General features: G+C 39.6%; 1 long non-coding RNA gene across 1 annotated transcript; it reads left to right on the top strand.

Annotated features, from left to right (window-relative positions):
* Positions 1-2,802: 2,802 nt before the first annotated feature.
* On the top strand, positions 2,803-16,156 carry LOC149917458 (uncharacterized). Its single transcript, XR_016467455.1, has 4 exons — positions 2,803-2,909; positions 3,011-3,096; positions 5,899-6,053; positions 15,939-16,156. It is a non-coding gene; the product is annotated as an uncharacterized LOC149917458 (long non-coding RNA).
* The last annotated feature ends 2,152 nt before the right edge of the window (positions 16,157-18,308 follow it).

Raw genomic sequence — 18,308 nt, 5'->3', positions numbered from 1 at the left:
GAAAACCATGTTTGGGATCCCACACCTTCTCCAATCAAGCACTCAGTTTTCAGAGACAGTTTTCTCTCACTAATCTATTTACCTAACCTTTATGTTAAAAGCCAAGAACATGTTGACTTAATAACATGTTGGCAGCTGACCTAATTTTGCCCAGCTACAAGCTAATTTGGAGTCAGGCCTGATGCCAGGCTGCACAACCTGCTGTAAGAGCTGGTGTTACACAGCTCCTCTCTCCCCTTTTTCTTTCAGTTGCAACTGATTGATACTATGGAGAAAAGAGAGGAAAGGGCTCCCAATGTGACTGCAGGCTCAGTAAGTGGCCAATATGCTTTGCCTACTGATTTTCACTTACAATCCTTCCCTCACCTGCTTCTTGAAGTCTAACTAGGCTATCTGCCAAAACTAGTGTCCATCACGCCAACTGAGAACTCTAAAATCTCAGACTCATCAGGCTGTGAAGAAAAGTGAAAGGCTTTGTTGGCTTGGATGAATGGAGAACAGCAAAGATGTGGGAAGTACCCACAGAATCTGGTGCTGCACTTCTTTAGCGTAGAATCAGAAGAGTTCAGAGGCTGGACTGATGACTGATACAGCTATTTGTTGTATTAATTCCAGAAATATGCTGGAAAAGGTTTTTGCAGAGCTGCCTGAGGCCATTTCCAAACCAAATGTGGACTCATACTAGGCCTGGAACACTGGAAACCTGTTGAGTGAGAATGGAGGCTATAAACAGCTTAGCTGCATTAATGAGTGTTTGCTGTATAGCTTTTCTTTTAAATCTCATCTGAAGAGGTGATGTCTCATCATACTGAGCTGATGTTCTTTCCAGGTAAAATGCCTCAGCATTCAATCCTTTATCTGATCTGAAAGCTAATGTACAAAGACACAATGAACTGTTGCCTTCTTTGAGAGGATTCACAGCTGTTAAAAATTAAGATCCAATTTGATCTAGGAGGTTTTGATGAGTAGTAATAATTTTCAAGATCAGCTGCAGACAAAGCTTTCTCCTAGGTCTGGTGTGCTGCTGTAGAGGCTGTCCTTTAGAGCAAGTTCAGTGGCTTTTTCCCAGAGCCTTTCAAGGTCTGCTACTGGAAAGCAAGATGACCTTTACATTTTTCTTCATATCTGACCCACTGCTCTGTATGTTGTTCCTGTTTCACAAGGGCAACAGTGTCTTACTATCTGTATTAGTTCTCCTAATTATTCCGTTAATGATTCTGCTAATATAGTTCAATGCAGGATATGTAGGTGACGCATCATTAAACAATTATTTATGTATTCTAGACCTTTACTATAATCCATCTTGAGATGTGTTAATTTATTTCTCCCCTGGTGTTTATAAGGTATGACATCCTGCAAGCAGCTAATTCTGGATCTCCGTTCTCTTTGAGATTTAATCAACATTTGAGATTTATACCTGATATTATGCCAAGATAACTAGAAGGCAGCGATGAGCAAGCTTTCAAACATTTGGCAGTTCCTTTCAAACAAGCAGAATTTTAGAACTTGGTGTGAAACAAAAAAAAAAAACAAAAAAAAAAACCACAACCAACATTCAGAATGTAGCAGTGCTTTCTCACTTAAAAAACAAAAACAAAAACCCTCACAGAAATAAATAAACCCATTGCTTACACAAGCTTGATTGAAATAATGCTTAGAAGTTCATTAACAAACTGCAGAATTATATTCCACTTTCTCTTAAATAAAGGGAAAGCTAAGTGAAACTAATTGATCTCAGAAGCACCATGCAACTATGGATCAGTGTGTCCTGGAAAGCTTAAAATATGAATCTGGGGAAAACACAGAGATTCATTTGACTGAGAAAATGATCTTTTTGTTTCTCTTCTCCAGATAATCTTGGCCAAAGTGCCGTGGATGATCTGGTAGAAACTGAGTTTATTTTTGATATTTTAACTGTTTTATTAGTGATATTAACTGGTATCAGGTTGAATAGCTCCTTAGTCTTTGAAATGTATGTATGACTCCGTTCAGTTACTCAAAATAATTATTAGTTAAATAATGCAATTCATTTAGAAATAGATACTTATTTATGAAGGTAAGTATTTACTACTTCACAAAGAATTGTTCCTTTAAATTTGAGGGACAAGGCAACTTACAATGGAAAAGAAAAAAGAAGAGAAGAAACATAGCAAGGAGGCTCTCTTGTTTGAATCTGAAGCCCCAGGCTTCATTTAGCCAGGACCCACACCATAATGTGTCTTAGTTCATTTTATCCTGCCTGGAAAGTAAGCTAAGTCAGCCACAAGGAACACAGGATCCCTCAAGATACCAGCTACCACAATGGTATTTATATACCAGCTACCACAATGGTTTTTATATAAATGGAATTTATATAAAAACATATGTGCATGCATGTATGATAGATATAGACACACAAATGTCATATAAGAAAGGGATCATAGAACTTGAGCAAGGGAAATGTAAAGAGAGGATGAAGGGGTGTAAATATTTTAGAAACTATTATTTAGGTGTTAGGAATACATCGAAAGAAAGAGGAGAATGGGTTGGTGGGTATTGGTTTAGGGATGATGTCAGTATTTGGCACAGGAGGAGGAAAAAATCCAGGTGCATGCAGGATTCGAACTTGTCCTGTTAGAAGAGACTGGGAAGTTGAGGAGAAGGAGCGTACTGAACCATCAAAGAGGAAGCAAAACAGATCTGGAAGCAGACACAGGGACAGAGATAAGGTTGTTCAAAGGTGTGATTGAGACCAGGGTAAGAGTGAGTGGTTGGTGGCTGGTAACCATGACAACAAGAAAACTGTTTGAAAAATAGTGAAAAGGTACAGCCCCAGGAGGGTCCTCTGCAGCTGGGAGAGCATCACCCCACCTGCAAGGGAGCAGAGACAGTAACTCAAAGCTTCTCAGTGAGCTCTTATGTGTTATGGAGTAAGCTTTTCTGTGAAAGATATGGCATTTGATCTCTACATAAAAGCTTCACCGAAGTCTAAGGATACTGATAGTTACAATTCTGGATAATTATGTCTCAGACAGATGACCAAGAGAAAAAGAAGTGGATATAAGCAGGAAAACAAAAGGGGCCCAGAAGTATGCTCTACTTGCTTATCTGTTCCAGGTAATTTATCAAGGAATAGGACTTCAGTGGATCTTTTCAAGACCCACTTAAGGGAGTAAGCATTTAAATATCAGTGGTACAATTAGAGTTTCATAGAATTGCAACATAAAAACTGAAGACTATAGATAAAAAACCCTCAAACTGCTATTTTACCTTGCAACTATAACTGGTCAATTGCAGTGAGGCATGACAGCAGGTGACAGCAAGGCTCACTACAATCAATTGTAGTTACAATATAAGAAAATATGCAACATGTACTTAAATCTGAGTCAATTCATCATGGACAAAGCGGAAAGCCTAGGAACTTTATCCTATGCAAAGAACAGAATAAAAAAAAATCAGCACTTGAAAGCATAAAAACATTTAATTTGAAAAAAAAAAAAATCAGAAGAATTCAACTATTTTTGCAAAACAAAAATGAGCTGGAGCTTTATGCTAATTACCAACATGAAGACAAGAGTACAAAGCAGCTACTTCACTTCTATAAGCAATCTAATATGCCACCAGAATTTTTCTTCCAAACCGGATTTACCTGGCTCAGCGTATAACAATGCATACAATTCATTATTAGCTGTGGTTTATTTGAATACCAATGAAGACATGAACCAAAATACATTGCTGGCCCTTTTCTTCCTAGCACCTGTTCAGACCTACCCAGCCAATCCTGGATCCTGGCACTTGATAAAGCACCAAGCACACAAGAGTATTAGTTGGAGGGGAGCAGAAATAGCCAAAGGCACTTTAGGTTTGGTTTCTTTGTTAACTCAATGGGACCACTTAATGCACGTGACTCAGTTATGTTTGCAGATCCTCTCTTCCCACCCATGTTTAGGATAGATGTACCTGTCCTAAACAGCCACTCCAAATAAAATCTTAAATATTAATTTTTTTCCTTAGGGGGCACAAAATTCACTGCTTGTCTTTGAAACATTAACTGGAATAGCTCTATTCCCTTACAGTCAAAAATGTCTTTCCTGACCTTAAACTTCACTAAGAACATTTTTGGATGGAGATTCAAAGGACAATACCAGGTCACTTTAGCTAGCTTGAGCTAACAAACAACTTGATGGTCAAATGCAAAAGTCAAATTCTACCACTTACTGAAAGGACTCGTGCAAATCTTTGATTCTACCCCATGGCTTCAGAAGTTTATCATCCTCATCTGCCATTAATTACAGCTTCAAATCAGTACCACTTAGATTGAGTAAGCTAGCTCTGGTCCATGCCTAAAGGCCAAGTTGTCCCCAGTGCATGGTGAGGGCTGGCAGCACTGAGCTGACAGCAGGCATGAGGGACCTGCTGTAGCCTCAGGAAAAGCAGGCAGCGGCAGCTCCTTGGTGTTTACCTTCTCTTCTTCAGCTTTATCTGAAGCCCCAGCAGCTGCTCTTTAGCTCCTTAGTCCCATTGATCATGCTCCTTTGGTTCACAGGTGTAAAAGCCAAAGGTGCAGAACAGGGGGGGAATTAGCAGAAGTGAAATAGTACCTTTGCAGCAAACAGTAGCACAGGATAAGACAAAAAGCAAGCATCCTCTGAGGGCTTGCAAATCTACTTGAAGAGCTTGCGTCCTGTTCACTTCCTTCTCTGGCTTGTAAGTTCAGAGGGGCCCCAGCCCCTCTATGCCCTTTCACATCCTGTATTCCTACATCAGCTCACATTACTTCCTGAAAGCACCACCATGCATATAGCTACAAAAATCTGAGACCATCTGGGACTAGTCAGCACCTGCTGTTACTCTGAACTTCAGGCTAAACAGAGTAAAAAAGAGTTCCTCTGCCCTCCAGAAATATGAAGCATGCAGAGCAGCTCCAGAACCTGTCCCTAGTAGAGGCAGCCTGACTGCTCTCCAGCAGTGCAGATCTTCATCTGAATCCTGTCCTACAAGGTTTTCACACCTATGAAAATGTTGTGTTGTGTAGATTACAGAAATCTGCCTGGGGCCTGGCCTGTCCTAAGCACAGCAAGGCTGTCTGAGTTTACTGGTAAACCTTCAGCAACATATTTTGTTCCACCCAGTGTTTTGGGTTTTTTTTCTTTAAAGTGTCTCAAATCCTTTGACAAGTTAACAAGAACAAGAAAAACCTAACCTCCTGTGCATCTCCTCTCAGACATTAGTGATTTAATAATGTATAAATGAATAATAATTATGTCATAGACCAATCCCTGTTTTCCTAAGCTCATTTTCATCGTGTTCTGCAGTCTTGCCACTGCAGATTGTGAACTCCTTGTCTGTCATAGGTAATCACGAACAGGCTGAGATGATATTTAGATAGGAAGCCCACAGGGAAGCCAAAGAAGTGGTTTGTATTATTCAGTTATATATAGAGCACTTTACTCTTTGTATTTATAAGAATTCTTCCATATGTCTTGGGAGACAGTCCTGCCTCTCAAATACAGATTAGCTAAGCAGCTGTAGGCCAGCCATTTGCAATTTTGTGGCTCCACAACTTTTTTCTGTAAAGGTGCACAGCTCTGAGTAATGAACAGAAGTCTACAGACACATGGCTTGCTTAGTCAGTTTTTATAGGTCTCTTAGAAGTATTCCATAAAAACAAAGGTGTTTATGGACTGAACGTAACAATAAATAAATAAATAAATAATCACAATTTCAAACCACCTGTGGTCATTAGTCTTCTTTTCAGTCTTGGCATCTGAGCCAAATCCAGCTTCTGAAAACTACATTTTGAAAGTGCAAATTTCCAAGAACTGTCAATAAAATGCTGTGTTCTTTGCCCTTTGCATTTGAGTTATGGAACAGGATAACTTTGTTAAGTCTGATTAAACTACTGCCATTTATTAACAGGCACAAAACACCAGCATGATCTACACTTCAATCAGCAGGGCTGCCTTACTTTGAAGAGTTCACAATCAAAAGCAATAGAAGAACAAATACAAAGCTCACATGGTTACCATCTTCAAGTTTTCCCTTCATCTGATGGAAATCTGTACAGGAGGCAGGTAAGTAAAAAGTGTTGGGCTGTTTCTCCACTCTACCTGGGAATGCCTGGCTGGGCCTTGGAACAAGCCATAACTTTGCAGATCAGCTACTTCATTTCTTGAAAAGTGCTGTAATCTACCCCAACCACCAAAAGAAGGATAGCAGGCAGAAGCAAATCCTTGAGCAAAGATATTTTGATCATACCCTTTTTCTATGAAGTCACAATTCTGGCAATTAAGACAAGGGAATAAAGAAGCTTCCACCATGTATTGTAGGAGTTTAGTGGGTGCCAATAGCAGTACCTACCTAAGTTTTTTTTTATTCTAAGAAGGCAGAGCAAAACCAAACCCAGCAGAGAAGAGAATGAGGATCAGTTAATTTCAAATATCATTAATGCAGAAAATTTTAGGAAAGTAAATTAAGCCAAATGTAAAGGAATTATTCTCTTCTGCCTGGGTTCCATACAGTACTGAATAAAAATAAAAATCTCGTACTCATTCATCACCAAAATGAACTATCACTGTCAGTTACTAGCTGCATTCAGTAGGTGAAGAAATAATTTTACAGTACTCTCTCTTCAACATTATTACTAGTCTTATTTTGCTTAGTGTATACCCCAGCTCATTCAAGTTCTGCCACTCTATTAAGTGTTTTTTTATAAGTTATTGATGCTCCATTGTTTTGCATGTACTTCATTCTTTGCCATCTGTGACAAGATTTTAATCTTTATACACAAGAAACAAGGCTCAAGCAAGAATGACCAAGAATACTTATGGCTTGTGGTTAACTTTTTCTGGAGTGTGATTTAATCAACGTGGTACTTCCTGACAACATAAAAGATTCAGCAATATAAAATCTAGGTGCTAACTATCTGAGATCTTCAAAGAAGAAAGTGTAGAGGCTTGGGGATTTGGAATCACACAAAAACTGGATCATCTGGGATGAACATTTCTTTAACATTAGTTAAACATAGATTTGAACTGTTTTAGATAGGGCAACTACAAGTTTGCAGTTTATTGCTGTTAAATTTTTCATAACAGACTATGGACAGCAACAGCAAAGATTTCTAAGTGCAGTTCTGAGCCTCATCTTTATATGAAGCAATTACTTTGGGAGTCAGAACATATAAGAAAGTTCTTTTGAGCCATTCTTTGATCTGACTGCCAAGCAAACATGGCACGTGCTGCAATGTTTATTTATCTGGTACAAACTGAACTAAAGCCACCAAACCATGTACAATCTAGAAGGCAGAACTTGGCCACTGCTCCGACTGACATTTCAGGATAGACACTGTAGGAAGGAAACTCAGGGTATTTCTGGTGTGAAGCCATAGAATCACAGAACTATTTAGGTTGAAAAAGCACCTTAAGATTATCAAGTATAGCTGCCTCCTAACACTAAGCCATGTCCTCAAGCCACACATTCACACATCTTTTAAATACCTTCAGAAATGGCAACTCCAGTACTTCCCCAAGAAGCCTGTTCCAATGCCTAACTATCCTTTCCATGAGGAAATTCCTCTCCTGATGCAACTTGAGGCTGCAGTCAATGGAAAGAGAGATTGCCTGTGGTGGTGATGATGGATAGGTGACTTGGGAATGTAAGAAGCCCTCTGCAGTTCTTAAGGAGTAATCTTCTTCCAAGCTTTCATTCTGCTCCAGTGGCCAAACACTCAGACTGAGCTGCTAGGCACCTCCTGTCAGTCTGATCTGCCTGGCAATGGTACCACACACTCTCAGGAGCACCAATGCCAACCTCACTAAGTCAGCTGAAACACTTCAGTCATTTAAGACCATTTTAACTCAGTCCACTAAGTTCCCCTTATCCATCACTTTAGACTTAAATTTTCCATTCCCACCTTTGGAGCCCTGCATAACTGTACACTTTCTATGCATACAAATATGCTCTCTGCACTTACCACTGACATCAGCTTTGATGTCCCACTTATCTGTCTACTGCAAGCTTCTCCGTGCCATTCTGCCCTATTCGTGAGATGTAGTGCCAATTCTGGTTCACTGAATTTGAACTTCTCATTAAAATCTCTCCTTTAAGTTCATTTCAGCAGTATCTACAATTACTGGCTCACTAATCATAATTATTTTAAATAAACCATTCAGTTAAGCAATCGAGATGTTTACAAGCCTCAACAGCTTAACAGCTTGATCTTACTGCTGCAGCGTGTGAGGTGGCTCCTCGCACCATCTTCTCCTGCTGTTTATTACTATCTTTCTAATCTAAAGTTAGATGGTAAATTGATCAGGGAAGCGATTTTACTCTTCTTTTTTTCAGTGTAGTGCCTGCTGTGTTTTAGGACAAAGTAAAATGTAACATAAAATGTGTGCAAATTGTTACTTGTAACCCAACACAGACTCAAACCTGCTAATACAATTAAGGAAGGTAAGTCTTAACAATCAAATGTCGCAGTATTGTGTTCAGTGGCCAGTAACAGAAATCCAGGAGCAGAACAGTCTTAAGTGAAAGGTTTAATTTACAAGTGTCCCTAAAAAGCAAAGCCACACTTCAGGAAAACTGGAAAGAAACACTCAACTGAATAGTTCTACAGTTGCTTAAAACTCAGTAGATCGAATGAATGTGAACTGCCTATTTTAGTCTATGTAAGCAGCCAAGAATTTCTGTCTAGAAACAGTTTTCCAGGACATAGCTGTCACATGCTTGAGATGAATGTTGTGCTTGCTTCTAGTGGAGCTGAAGTCTATGACTTAATCTTATCTGTTTAACATCCAAGAATCCAGTTTTACATTTTTGGCAGCTAACATATGCTCCCCCTGTGGCAAATGCATAATAACATAATATACTTAAAAAAAACCCAGATCCTTTAAGGCTCAATTACCTCATGAAACTATTTTAAAATTCAGGGTGAACAAAACTGCAGTATTTCAGTTTACAAGCATCATTTTAGTTTACAGCAGTTTTTAAGGACCATTCTAATGCTTTATGTCTTTCACCACCTGCAAAAACAAATGAAAGTATTTATTCTGTTTTACAGAGGGCCGTCAGAACCAAGAAAGATCTGAAAGTGAAAGAATAAAATATTTTTTAAAAGATCAGATTCAACATAACTGACTATTATCAATTCATAACATTGAAGATAGCTTAAAAATCTTGCAAAGCCAGAATTAAAATAACATATAGGCAAGTAGGAATCTTTAAAATGTCCATATAAATAAGTATTTCTATTAGTACTTATAACCTTTATACTACCAATTTAGATTTTTAATATTTGTAATTACTGTTTCTGAACAATGTGTATACATGAAAGGGATCCCTCTGTTTAACCTGTAGAATTAATGTGCCTACATGCTTAGAGGCTTTTTGGGTAGGAACTCTCTTTTCAGTGATTATCAATACCAGCTGGAGGCTCTGCTGTAATGTAAAATAAAGAATAAGAAAGGGAGGGTAGAATAAGACAGGCTTTGAAAGAGCACTGTTTGGGGCCAGGAGAGGCAACCTCCTCCCTGAAATAGGAAAGGCTGAAGAGAAAAGAAATCAATCATGAGGAGAAGAAAAGAAGAAAGTGGAGCAGGTAAAAGAACAAGATAAGGGCTGTAGCAGGGGAATAGTGGAGAGGGAAGGCATAAAAGACAATAGAGTTGAAAGGAGTAGGGTTTTTTTCACTTGGGGTTAACTAAAGGGTTAACTAAAAGGATTATGCTAGCACCAGAGGACAGGGAGTCAAGGGTTTAAATAAACACTCTGGATGGAGCACTGTGTGGAAACCCAAGGCAGTGCCAGCCCCTCTGCAAAAGAGTCAAAGGATCAGTGAGCAATGCCCAAAGGAGCTCTGCCCAGATGCAAGAGGGAATTAGGGATGGAAACAGCGGGTCTTTCCAGCTTTCTCTTTATGCACAGCTAAGGGATGCTAAAAGATACTGAGGGTTGCCTTTGTTCTGACAGCGCAGCAGGTACAGGTGTTGCCCTTCACAGCAGAAAGTTCATGCTGCTTTACTAATGTCTGTTAACTGCAACTTATACCAGAGGGGCCAATTCTCATACAAAGTGAGCAGGCAAGTGTCCATGTCCTTTTCTCCTCTTTGCAAAGATGGCCCTAAGGTAATACTTAGTTTCATCACTGGTGTACCTATTTACTAGGAACTGATACGAAACCATAAATACATTTCATTCAGAATAGCTGTCTGGCTGGAATATTTTCAGTGGAGCTGGGAAAATGGTAGGCAAAGGGGAGAGAAATTCTCTATGAATTATGGAGTTGGTCAAACATCAGAAAAATTGGTGTGTCAAATAAATGACTTGAGGAAAAACAGCCACGTTCACTGAACAGTGAAGAGTTTCTTCACGTTAGAGACTATCCATCTAAATTTCCAAGCTGATTCCGATCCAGACATAATTTCCATTCCTTCGTGTTTCTTCATGGCAGGCACTGATAATCTTTTCATAAATAGTTTTAGACCAAGAATTATTATGTGAGGAAATGTATGAATAACTTTGAATTACAAATAGGTCAAACAGTTTCACAGTCTGTCCATGAAGTATGTACTAGTGAGGAAAAGCAGCTATCTTCACTGAATAAATAATTTGTTCAAAATTATTTGCTCAGTCTGGACTTACAGACTTACCAATTTGGCCTGGATTCAAAGCAGTCATTAAGTGAAAAATTGTTTCCTGAATCTTGTCCAACAAAAAGGTGAATTTTCATAAAACTTGTACATGTTTAGTCATTTTAGAAGAAAAGATGGTTTTTTTTGTAAATACCTCATCAGCACTGTAGGTCTGAGCAATGATGTCTGCCTGCATCTGCAGACAGTCTGGATCGTTAACTCTGGAAAATGTGAAGTGTGCCATGAATCTCAGTAGTGTGTTAACAAAGTGCTCTCAGGGTCCTGTCAACAGACCCTCAGGAGACAAGCATGTTTGTGACGTGCACTGTGGCAGATCTGAGTCAGTCACCTCAGAAAAGTTGACTGTCAAGAGGCTCATCTGCAGTCTTCCCTTCTTCCAGATGCTTTTCTGCAGGGAACTGATGCAGCAAAGGGCCCCTTGGTACCTTGTAGGGAGGATGTCCTTGCCTCAGGTATTCCAGCAGCGACCAAGGCCTTGGTGCAGGTTTTGGATGTACTATATTGTCACTGAGGCCCATTTCTCTAGGCAGCCATGCCAACGTAGGCCGTACTTTTTGCTCCTGTAGTGATTCCTCCATTGTGTCAGAGCCAAGGTTGGTCTGGCTGTATGGTGAACAATATCAAGTACTGGACAGGAGGTGATATAACCTGATAAATAAAGGCTATTTTTAACCAAAATCAGAGGGAATTGAGACAAAATAGCTTTAAGCTACCAATATTTCATTTTCTGGCTTCTGAAGTTAGCTAGAAAATAGTGTATGCATCCTTCCTCAGTGAGACATGCTTGAGGTGCACTACAGTGAAACCATCCTCAGACACACAAAGGACAGAGGCCCTTCAGTCCTTCTCTATCTACATCCCAAACTCCCTCCTGAACCCTTTATCCACCATGGAATCCAATCCATTGGCTATGTTTCATATTAGTGTTTGAATTTTTTTCTTTTTTTTTTTTTATTATTCTGCATTTAGCTATGAGTTTACTCAACAATTTCAGAATATTATTTTAAAAAATGTTTTTATTCACATACAAACTGCAAAACATTCAGTACAACTATGTTTAAATAACTTTTGCAGCAAAGTGATAAGAAAATCACATGTGGTGGACAGCTGTGGATAAGTGACAATGTTGGGGTACGATATAGTCAAAACAGTGTTAATATTTTATAACTTCATTATGTCCTGTAAACATTTACACATTCAATTAAACATACTCCTGCTTAAGTCAAGGAAGCCGCTCACATGTAGAAAATAAAAACATACAGAAGAACATGGTGGATTAGTTGACCCAGAATATAGTAACACATTACACTTCAATAGATTTGTCTGACCAAGGACTATGAGTGGAAAAATAATATTTTCATCAGAGTGATAAACATTTCACTAATTAACTCCAGCTTTAGATTATCCCTAGATACATCTCATAAAGAGGCAGGGAGACTTCCCAGGCCTCTCAGAAATACATAAAATGCTCCTGTACATTGAAAAAGAGATTATACTCTTCGGGTGCTGTTTTCTTTTTGTTGTTGTGGTGGTTTTAAAAAATGGTTTTAGGAAACAAACCTACTAATAATTACGTATGTTTCTTAACTCATGACAAACTTATTTAATACGTATTATTAAACTGTTATGTGTGTTATAAGGTTCAATATTAGAGTACTGAAGTAATAGGAGACAGCTTGTTAAAGATTTTGAACAATACCCTTCACTGACCTGATTTCTTAATGATTCTGAACACTACCATACTGACCAAATATAACTAAGTTTCAGTGCAAAGCTGAATAGATGGAGTTCAAAATATGATTCCTTGGCTGTGGCTCTATATGAAGTTAACTTTAAATGGCTGTGTCCGTAAAAATACTGCAGGGTTAGCTTGAATGAAACTGCCATATTTTTATATAAAAAACGAAGGACCAAGCTTCAGATACATGTGTTATCTCTAAGTGAGCTACTATTCAGCTGTCTGCTACAGAAGCTTGTGTGAGGTCTTGCTGCCCTTATCACCAGTGGAAAGAACAAAACGGCACAGTTCCTCATCATTGTCTGCTCAAACACAGATCACAAATGTGGCCCAGCAGACAGAAGGATGGGGCAGGAGATGACAGTGATGCTCTGTAACCCACTTCCAGGATGAAGATGAAGCAGCAGAGAGAAGGGAAATTTGCCTGTTTCACTTCCAATATAACTTCACTACACAGAAAGTGTTCTGCTGGTGTCAGGGAACATGACAAACTAAGGATATTTTCAAGACCACTGTGCCATTTTCACAAGCCATCTCTGCAGGATACAGAAATACAGACAGCATTCCACCAACTCTCAATTCACTCTCACGTGGTAGTCAATTCTGCACAACCTCATTTTGTTTCAGAAGTAACAGAGGCCTTGCTTTGTGCCTCCCTGTGCTCAATAACAACGTTACCAGCTATTGACTTATGTCAAAGCTGACCTATGTCACGCATTTATTGGCAGGAAATAAAAGACAACCCATCAAAACCAGTTCTTTGCAATTCTCTACCTTTTTCGTGTAAGACGTGAATGTTTTTAAAGTAATTGAAACAAGCCGTGTCACAAAAATCCTCAGCTTGGCATGTAGCTTTTAAGAAGCTTCTGGGTTTTCCTGGAAGAAACAGTACATACTTGAAGGTAGGGAAGGTGAAATCTGCTGAACTGTTGAGGTTGAGATACACTGGGAATACACAGAGCACCCCATCAGCCCAGAAGCCTCTCTGAACTGGCAAATTCATGCTGTCACAGAATTGTCTTGTGGGTTGTTGTGCTGGCATAGCAGCCTCCCTAAATCGCAGTTGTAGATACTGGCTCTTGACTATAGCAGGCATAAATCTTTTGCAAACCATGGGATATGATTATATCAGTGAAATCCTGGCTTCTTTCCAGCACTTCTTTGTGTCACTGTAAAACAGCCTCCAGTGAGAGTAACCCTACTTCACCCCTGAAGTTGGGATCAGCTGAACAGATACAAAGCAGAGCTAAACAAAAGACACTGAACGAGAAGAAACAGACTTTTCCCTGCAAACTTTGGTGTTACCTGTGACCCAAATCCTACAAACCAGGAATCAGACAGCAACCATAGTAACAAAAATTGTTATCCTCAAGCATTCAAAAACAGTGAGGCAAAAAAATCAGTACTTTGTCTGGACAAGCCTGACACTGGGAGAAAAGCTTTTACTAAGGATTTTGAAATTGCAGGATGTATTTTTCAAACTTCTCTCATACTTTATAAGAGATTGTACCTCCAGTGTCAGTCCACTTGGAGCTGATGACTTTGGGACAGCACCAAACGCCAACAACATTGGTCCCTGGAGGTGCTGCTCCCTTAACACCTCCTGCACAGCATACATGCCATTGCCTGTGTGACAAACAGTGGTTATGTTATTCCATGCCCTCCCTTCATCCATTTTGCATCACTGTTTGGGTCTGACTTGAAAATCTTCTGTGTTACAAATCTGGATAAACTGAGTGCCCAGGAAAATTTAGCAAGCAGCAATGTTTCTGATCTAATTTACACTCTGAGTAGGTGATGCTGACCAAGAAGTCTGAAGCAGGTGAGAAAAGTGGTGTGGGTGCAGCTTTGCAAAGGTAACTGAAGCAGACTTCTAGAGGGTTACTGTACAAACAGCACTGATGGGCTGTCATAGTATCTGGCCATATTCTCTGCCCCCTGCTTAGGACTGATTCCTACTCCCCTCCTACATCTGCAGTGTCTCCTGAAAAATGTTTGGCAAGCCTCAACTGTCTATTTTGTTCCATTTTTAAAGCAAACCTTTCTGGTAAAATTATTGCCTATTCAGTGTTGATTAGTGCTTTCTAATGTGAAACTCTTTGCAGATTTCTTGGGCGTTGCAGGTTAAAAATGACACTACTTTTGATGAGGGTGAAAAGCTGTTTTCCATCTACATTACTAGTCATGTTGGTTCAGCCCCACTCATTCCTGTAGGAATTGTCAGGTGCCTGAAAAACAGCTCCCTTTGACATGAGAGAGATATGAGAGGGAACCAAAGCAGCAAGTGGGTGCACAGGGATCTCCCACTGGCCTCCTACATCACGTTTTAATACTCTCCATCTTTCCATAGTTTTTCTCCTTCCCTTTTCCTGCAGCTGAGTCCCAGATTAGAAGAAGATTATTGATTAGCTTCCAGTTATGAAAGCAGTCCTAGAAAGGGCTGAGAAAGTAAGAGACATTGTACAGATTTTGAGTAGGGGGCTTCTGGTGTGAACTGGGATACCAGGACACACTGCTGAGCACAGTGCCTTCCAGAGAGCAGAAAAAACTTTTCACCTACTAAGAGCAATAAAGAAATATAGAAGAGAAAAAATCTGTGTTACACGTTAAAATAATCAAGAGCAGCCCATTCCTGTGGGTTTTAGGACAAGGCAATCAGCGCCATTATTATTTGACTGCTATAAGGAAGCTCTCTTCAAATATATGGTGATAGAGTAGTAATCTACAATGTACATCCTTATCATCACTTGTAAATGAATCATATAAAACCCCTCCATTATCATACACCATAAAGAGATTAAGCCACATGTACCTTTTAAAGGTAATTATTACATTTAAAAGAATGAAACTGCATTCTGAATGATCTCAGTACCTTATTTAGCTCAAGAGACTGCACCAATTCATTTTTTTCTATTAGAGCAGTTTTTCACAATTCCTTTTTGTTAGAAAATAAAAGCTTGAAGCCAAGCACAGCTGCTGAAAAGCACTAATGAATCCTGTGTCTGCACAAGAGCAGACTTGAGGCAGTAGGAGAGGTGGCAGCTGGCCACTGAAAAGGGCAGATGAGACAGGAAAAGCAGGAACATGGAAGGACAAGATACCAGGAGATGGCAGGGACTTCCAAATGGGTTACTTGTTGCCATCCAATAACATCTGTATCTGTAACTGGGAAAAATGTAGTTTAGAAGATTCACAGTTTTGAAAATGTCATTGCATTATGATAATATCAAAACTGAACACCAAAATCTTCAAAGAATAACAACACATCCACTAGGATATCTGAGATATTGTTACATCTCAGTAAGCATGCATTTGGAAATCCTCATTCATGTCACTAGGTGCTTTAACAAACACATATGTATAGTGTTATCAATCTTTGGAATCAGCTACATTTTCTATAGTCACTAATTAATTCCACAATTTAATAAATTTCCAAATTAAATTATATAATAAAAGGCATTCTTTACATCAAGGTAATGCAAGCTGATGTGTTTTCTTTTGTGTAGCAGATGTTTTAATTGTTAGATAAGCTACTAATAATTTAGGGTTGTTTTTTTTTTTTTTTAAAGGATAATGAAAGTATATGAATGACCTTCCCTCACCATGGCTTTCAGCTACCATTCTTGAAGATTTGAAGTCTCTTGGATTCAAGCCCTAACTCCTCTTATGTCGGCAAACTCCAGTTTGAATTAGTTTTCTCCTTTAACAAAAACTCCTGCTGTGTTGGAGAATCTCTTAATTACTTTTCAAGTTTCCCCTGTTATTGTGGAAATCTATGAAAATCTGATTACAGTGCTAATAAAATGAGTGAATAACATTTTTTTTCAGTTTCATCTGTAGGCTTCAAAATACAAAGATACACAGTCACATAGCACAATTGCATAAATATGAGTATATAAATAGTGCCAAATGAGAACCTTATGTCACCAAAATGTAACTGTGGGAGCTATTCAATCTACATTCAGTAATGTGAAGTAGTAAGGAACAAAATTTCATGATCTAGGCATTCCGAATTCTTTTTCAAGGAGGTTTATAAGACTGAAGTTTTGTTCTCTCTGAGAGCAAAGAAAAGAAAGAACTTTATTTCCCACAACCTTTAACAAAAAGGAAAAAAAAAGAGGGCAGTGAAGGGGGTTTTCAGGCCCAGGAACACCCATCCAGTTTGAGCTGCTGCAGCTGATATTGGTGCTTCAAGGGCCACGGGTGGTTCCATCAGCTATAAAGATTCTGAGCACATGGTCAGACTTGCTTCAGTGGGAGCTGCTGTCTTTTTGATAGGATATACAGACTTAAAGCTCTGCCCAGACAAAATTATAGAGTGCAAGGTTGAAAAGGAAAACAGAGCTCCACTGCAGAGAGTTGCAAATCTGTTATGGTTTAGCGGGTACTCAAATAAATCTTCATCCCTTCTGAACTGCACATCTTTATCCTCTAAATAGGAAGGCTAAAACTTCCTATAAAACTACCCTATCCATGACAAAGGGCTTCACAAGACCCCAAACTATGACTGAGGTAACCCAACTTGAATGCTGAGGGTCAAGATAGCAGTGCTTCTGTTTTTTAAAGTACTAATATGTCTGTGAGGGAGGACCTGAAAGAAGCTCCTGCAGGTGCAGCCCCAGATGATGAGAGCCTTCACCACTTCACTCCTTTTGTCAGCAAGGCAACAGTTTCTCTATTATTTTCCTTTTAAACTCTGTCCCCTCAAGTCAGTTTAGGATGTATTTATTGTTTCCTCTGTAACATAATCACTGACATGAGTGGCTGGATATACGACAAGACTTATCCTTTCCAATATTGGAAATCAGTGGAGAGATGACAGCAATTTGTTTAGAAAGCCTTGCCTTAAATATACATGTGTCCAATCATCATAAAAAGGGCGACAGCAAAGAGGTGGTGTGCCAGATTTTTGAATCTATTATGCTGACATAAAAATAGAGAAACATGGCTGAATTCCATGTTTTTTTTTAATCTTTATTTTTAGAGAAAGCACAGTGAAGGAATGGTTCTTCAGTAGGACCAATAGGACAAATGTGGCTCTGGACCTGCCAATCCAGTCTGCCCTGTGCTTCCTGCAGGAGTATAGCAGGGGCTGAAGCCTCTACCTGGTTGGGAGCAGTGGAGTCACTGTATTCTGCCTGCTTGAGCTCCTGCAGGTGCTTTCAGAAGCCAGACATCTGCCTTAAGAAGTGGTACTTTGGTGTCATTCAAAACAAAGGAATGAAGGCATTGCACATCTCTTCAAGCACCAGGCATGTGTGTATAGATGAAGCCCATGAGTTCCACGCCAGCATTCAGCTGCCAGTTCCCCTGGCATTGATAGATGTGGGTGCACAGGCTGCTACGTGCAAACTATTGCTGCTTCAATGAACAGCCGCTTCCTGGGCCTCCCAAAGGAGATCTGGGCAGCTTTTCAGGGGCATTATACCAACTTCAGTTTCTTGTGTTTTTACACTGAACACAGAGCACTTTGTGCCTGCCTGTGAGTCTCAGGTACAAGGAACTACTGAGGTCCCACAGTGTCACATCGTAGCTTTCTTCCACTGCACACCTTTTGCAGGCACTCTTTATACAAAACAGCTGTGCTGTAGACTCACAACCCCCAGCATGCAAACCAAGGCAAGCAAGGGGGTCCCAGTTATTGTTGTTTAGCTCTGAGGGTGAGGTGAAAAACACGTGTGCTTTGTTAACATTTAAATCCATCCACTGAAGCCAATATGCCAGAGCAGGGGAGAAAGTGACACAAAGGCTGGTTGCTGTGCTGGCTGCCTGTCCTTGGGAGGCTGACCTGCTGCCCTCCCCAGCCCCACTGCTGGCAGAGCACTGCGTTCTTCTTCTGCTGTTTTTGCTGCCATTGAGATTGGCAATTCCCCTCTCAATACCCTTCTGTAACAAATGGGTGGTGGAGCACTTCTCTGAGTTTTTGTTTTTGTTTCCTG

This window comes from Phasianus colchicus, chromosome 6, assembly GCF_987193195.1.
Source record: "Phasianus colchicus chromosome 6, bPhaCol1.hap1.1, whole genome shotgun sequence".
NCBI lineage: Eukaryota > Metazoa > Chordata > Aves > Galliformes > Phasianidae > Phasianus > Phasianus colchicus.
The sequence above is the reverse complement of the archived record's forward strand: the minus strand, read 5'-3'. Positions and strand labels throughout refer to the sequence as shown.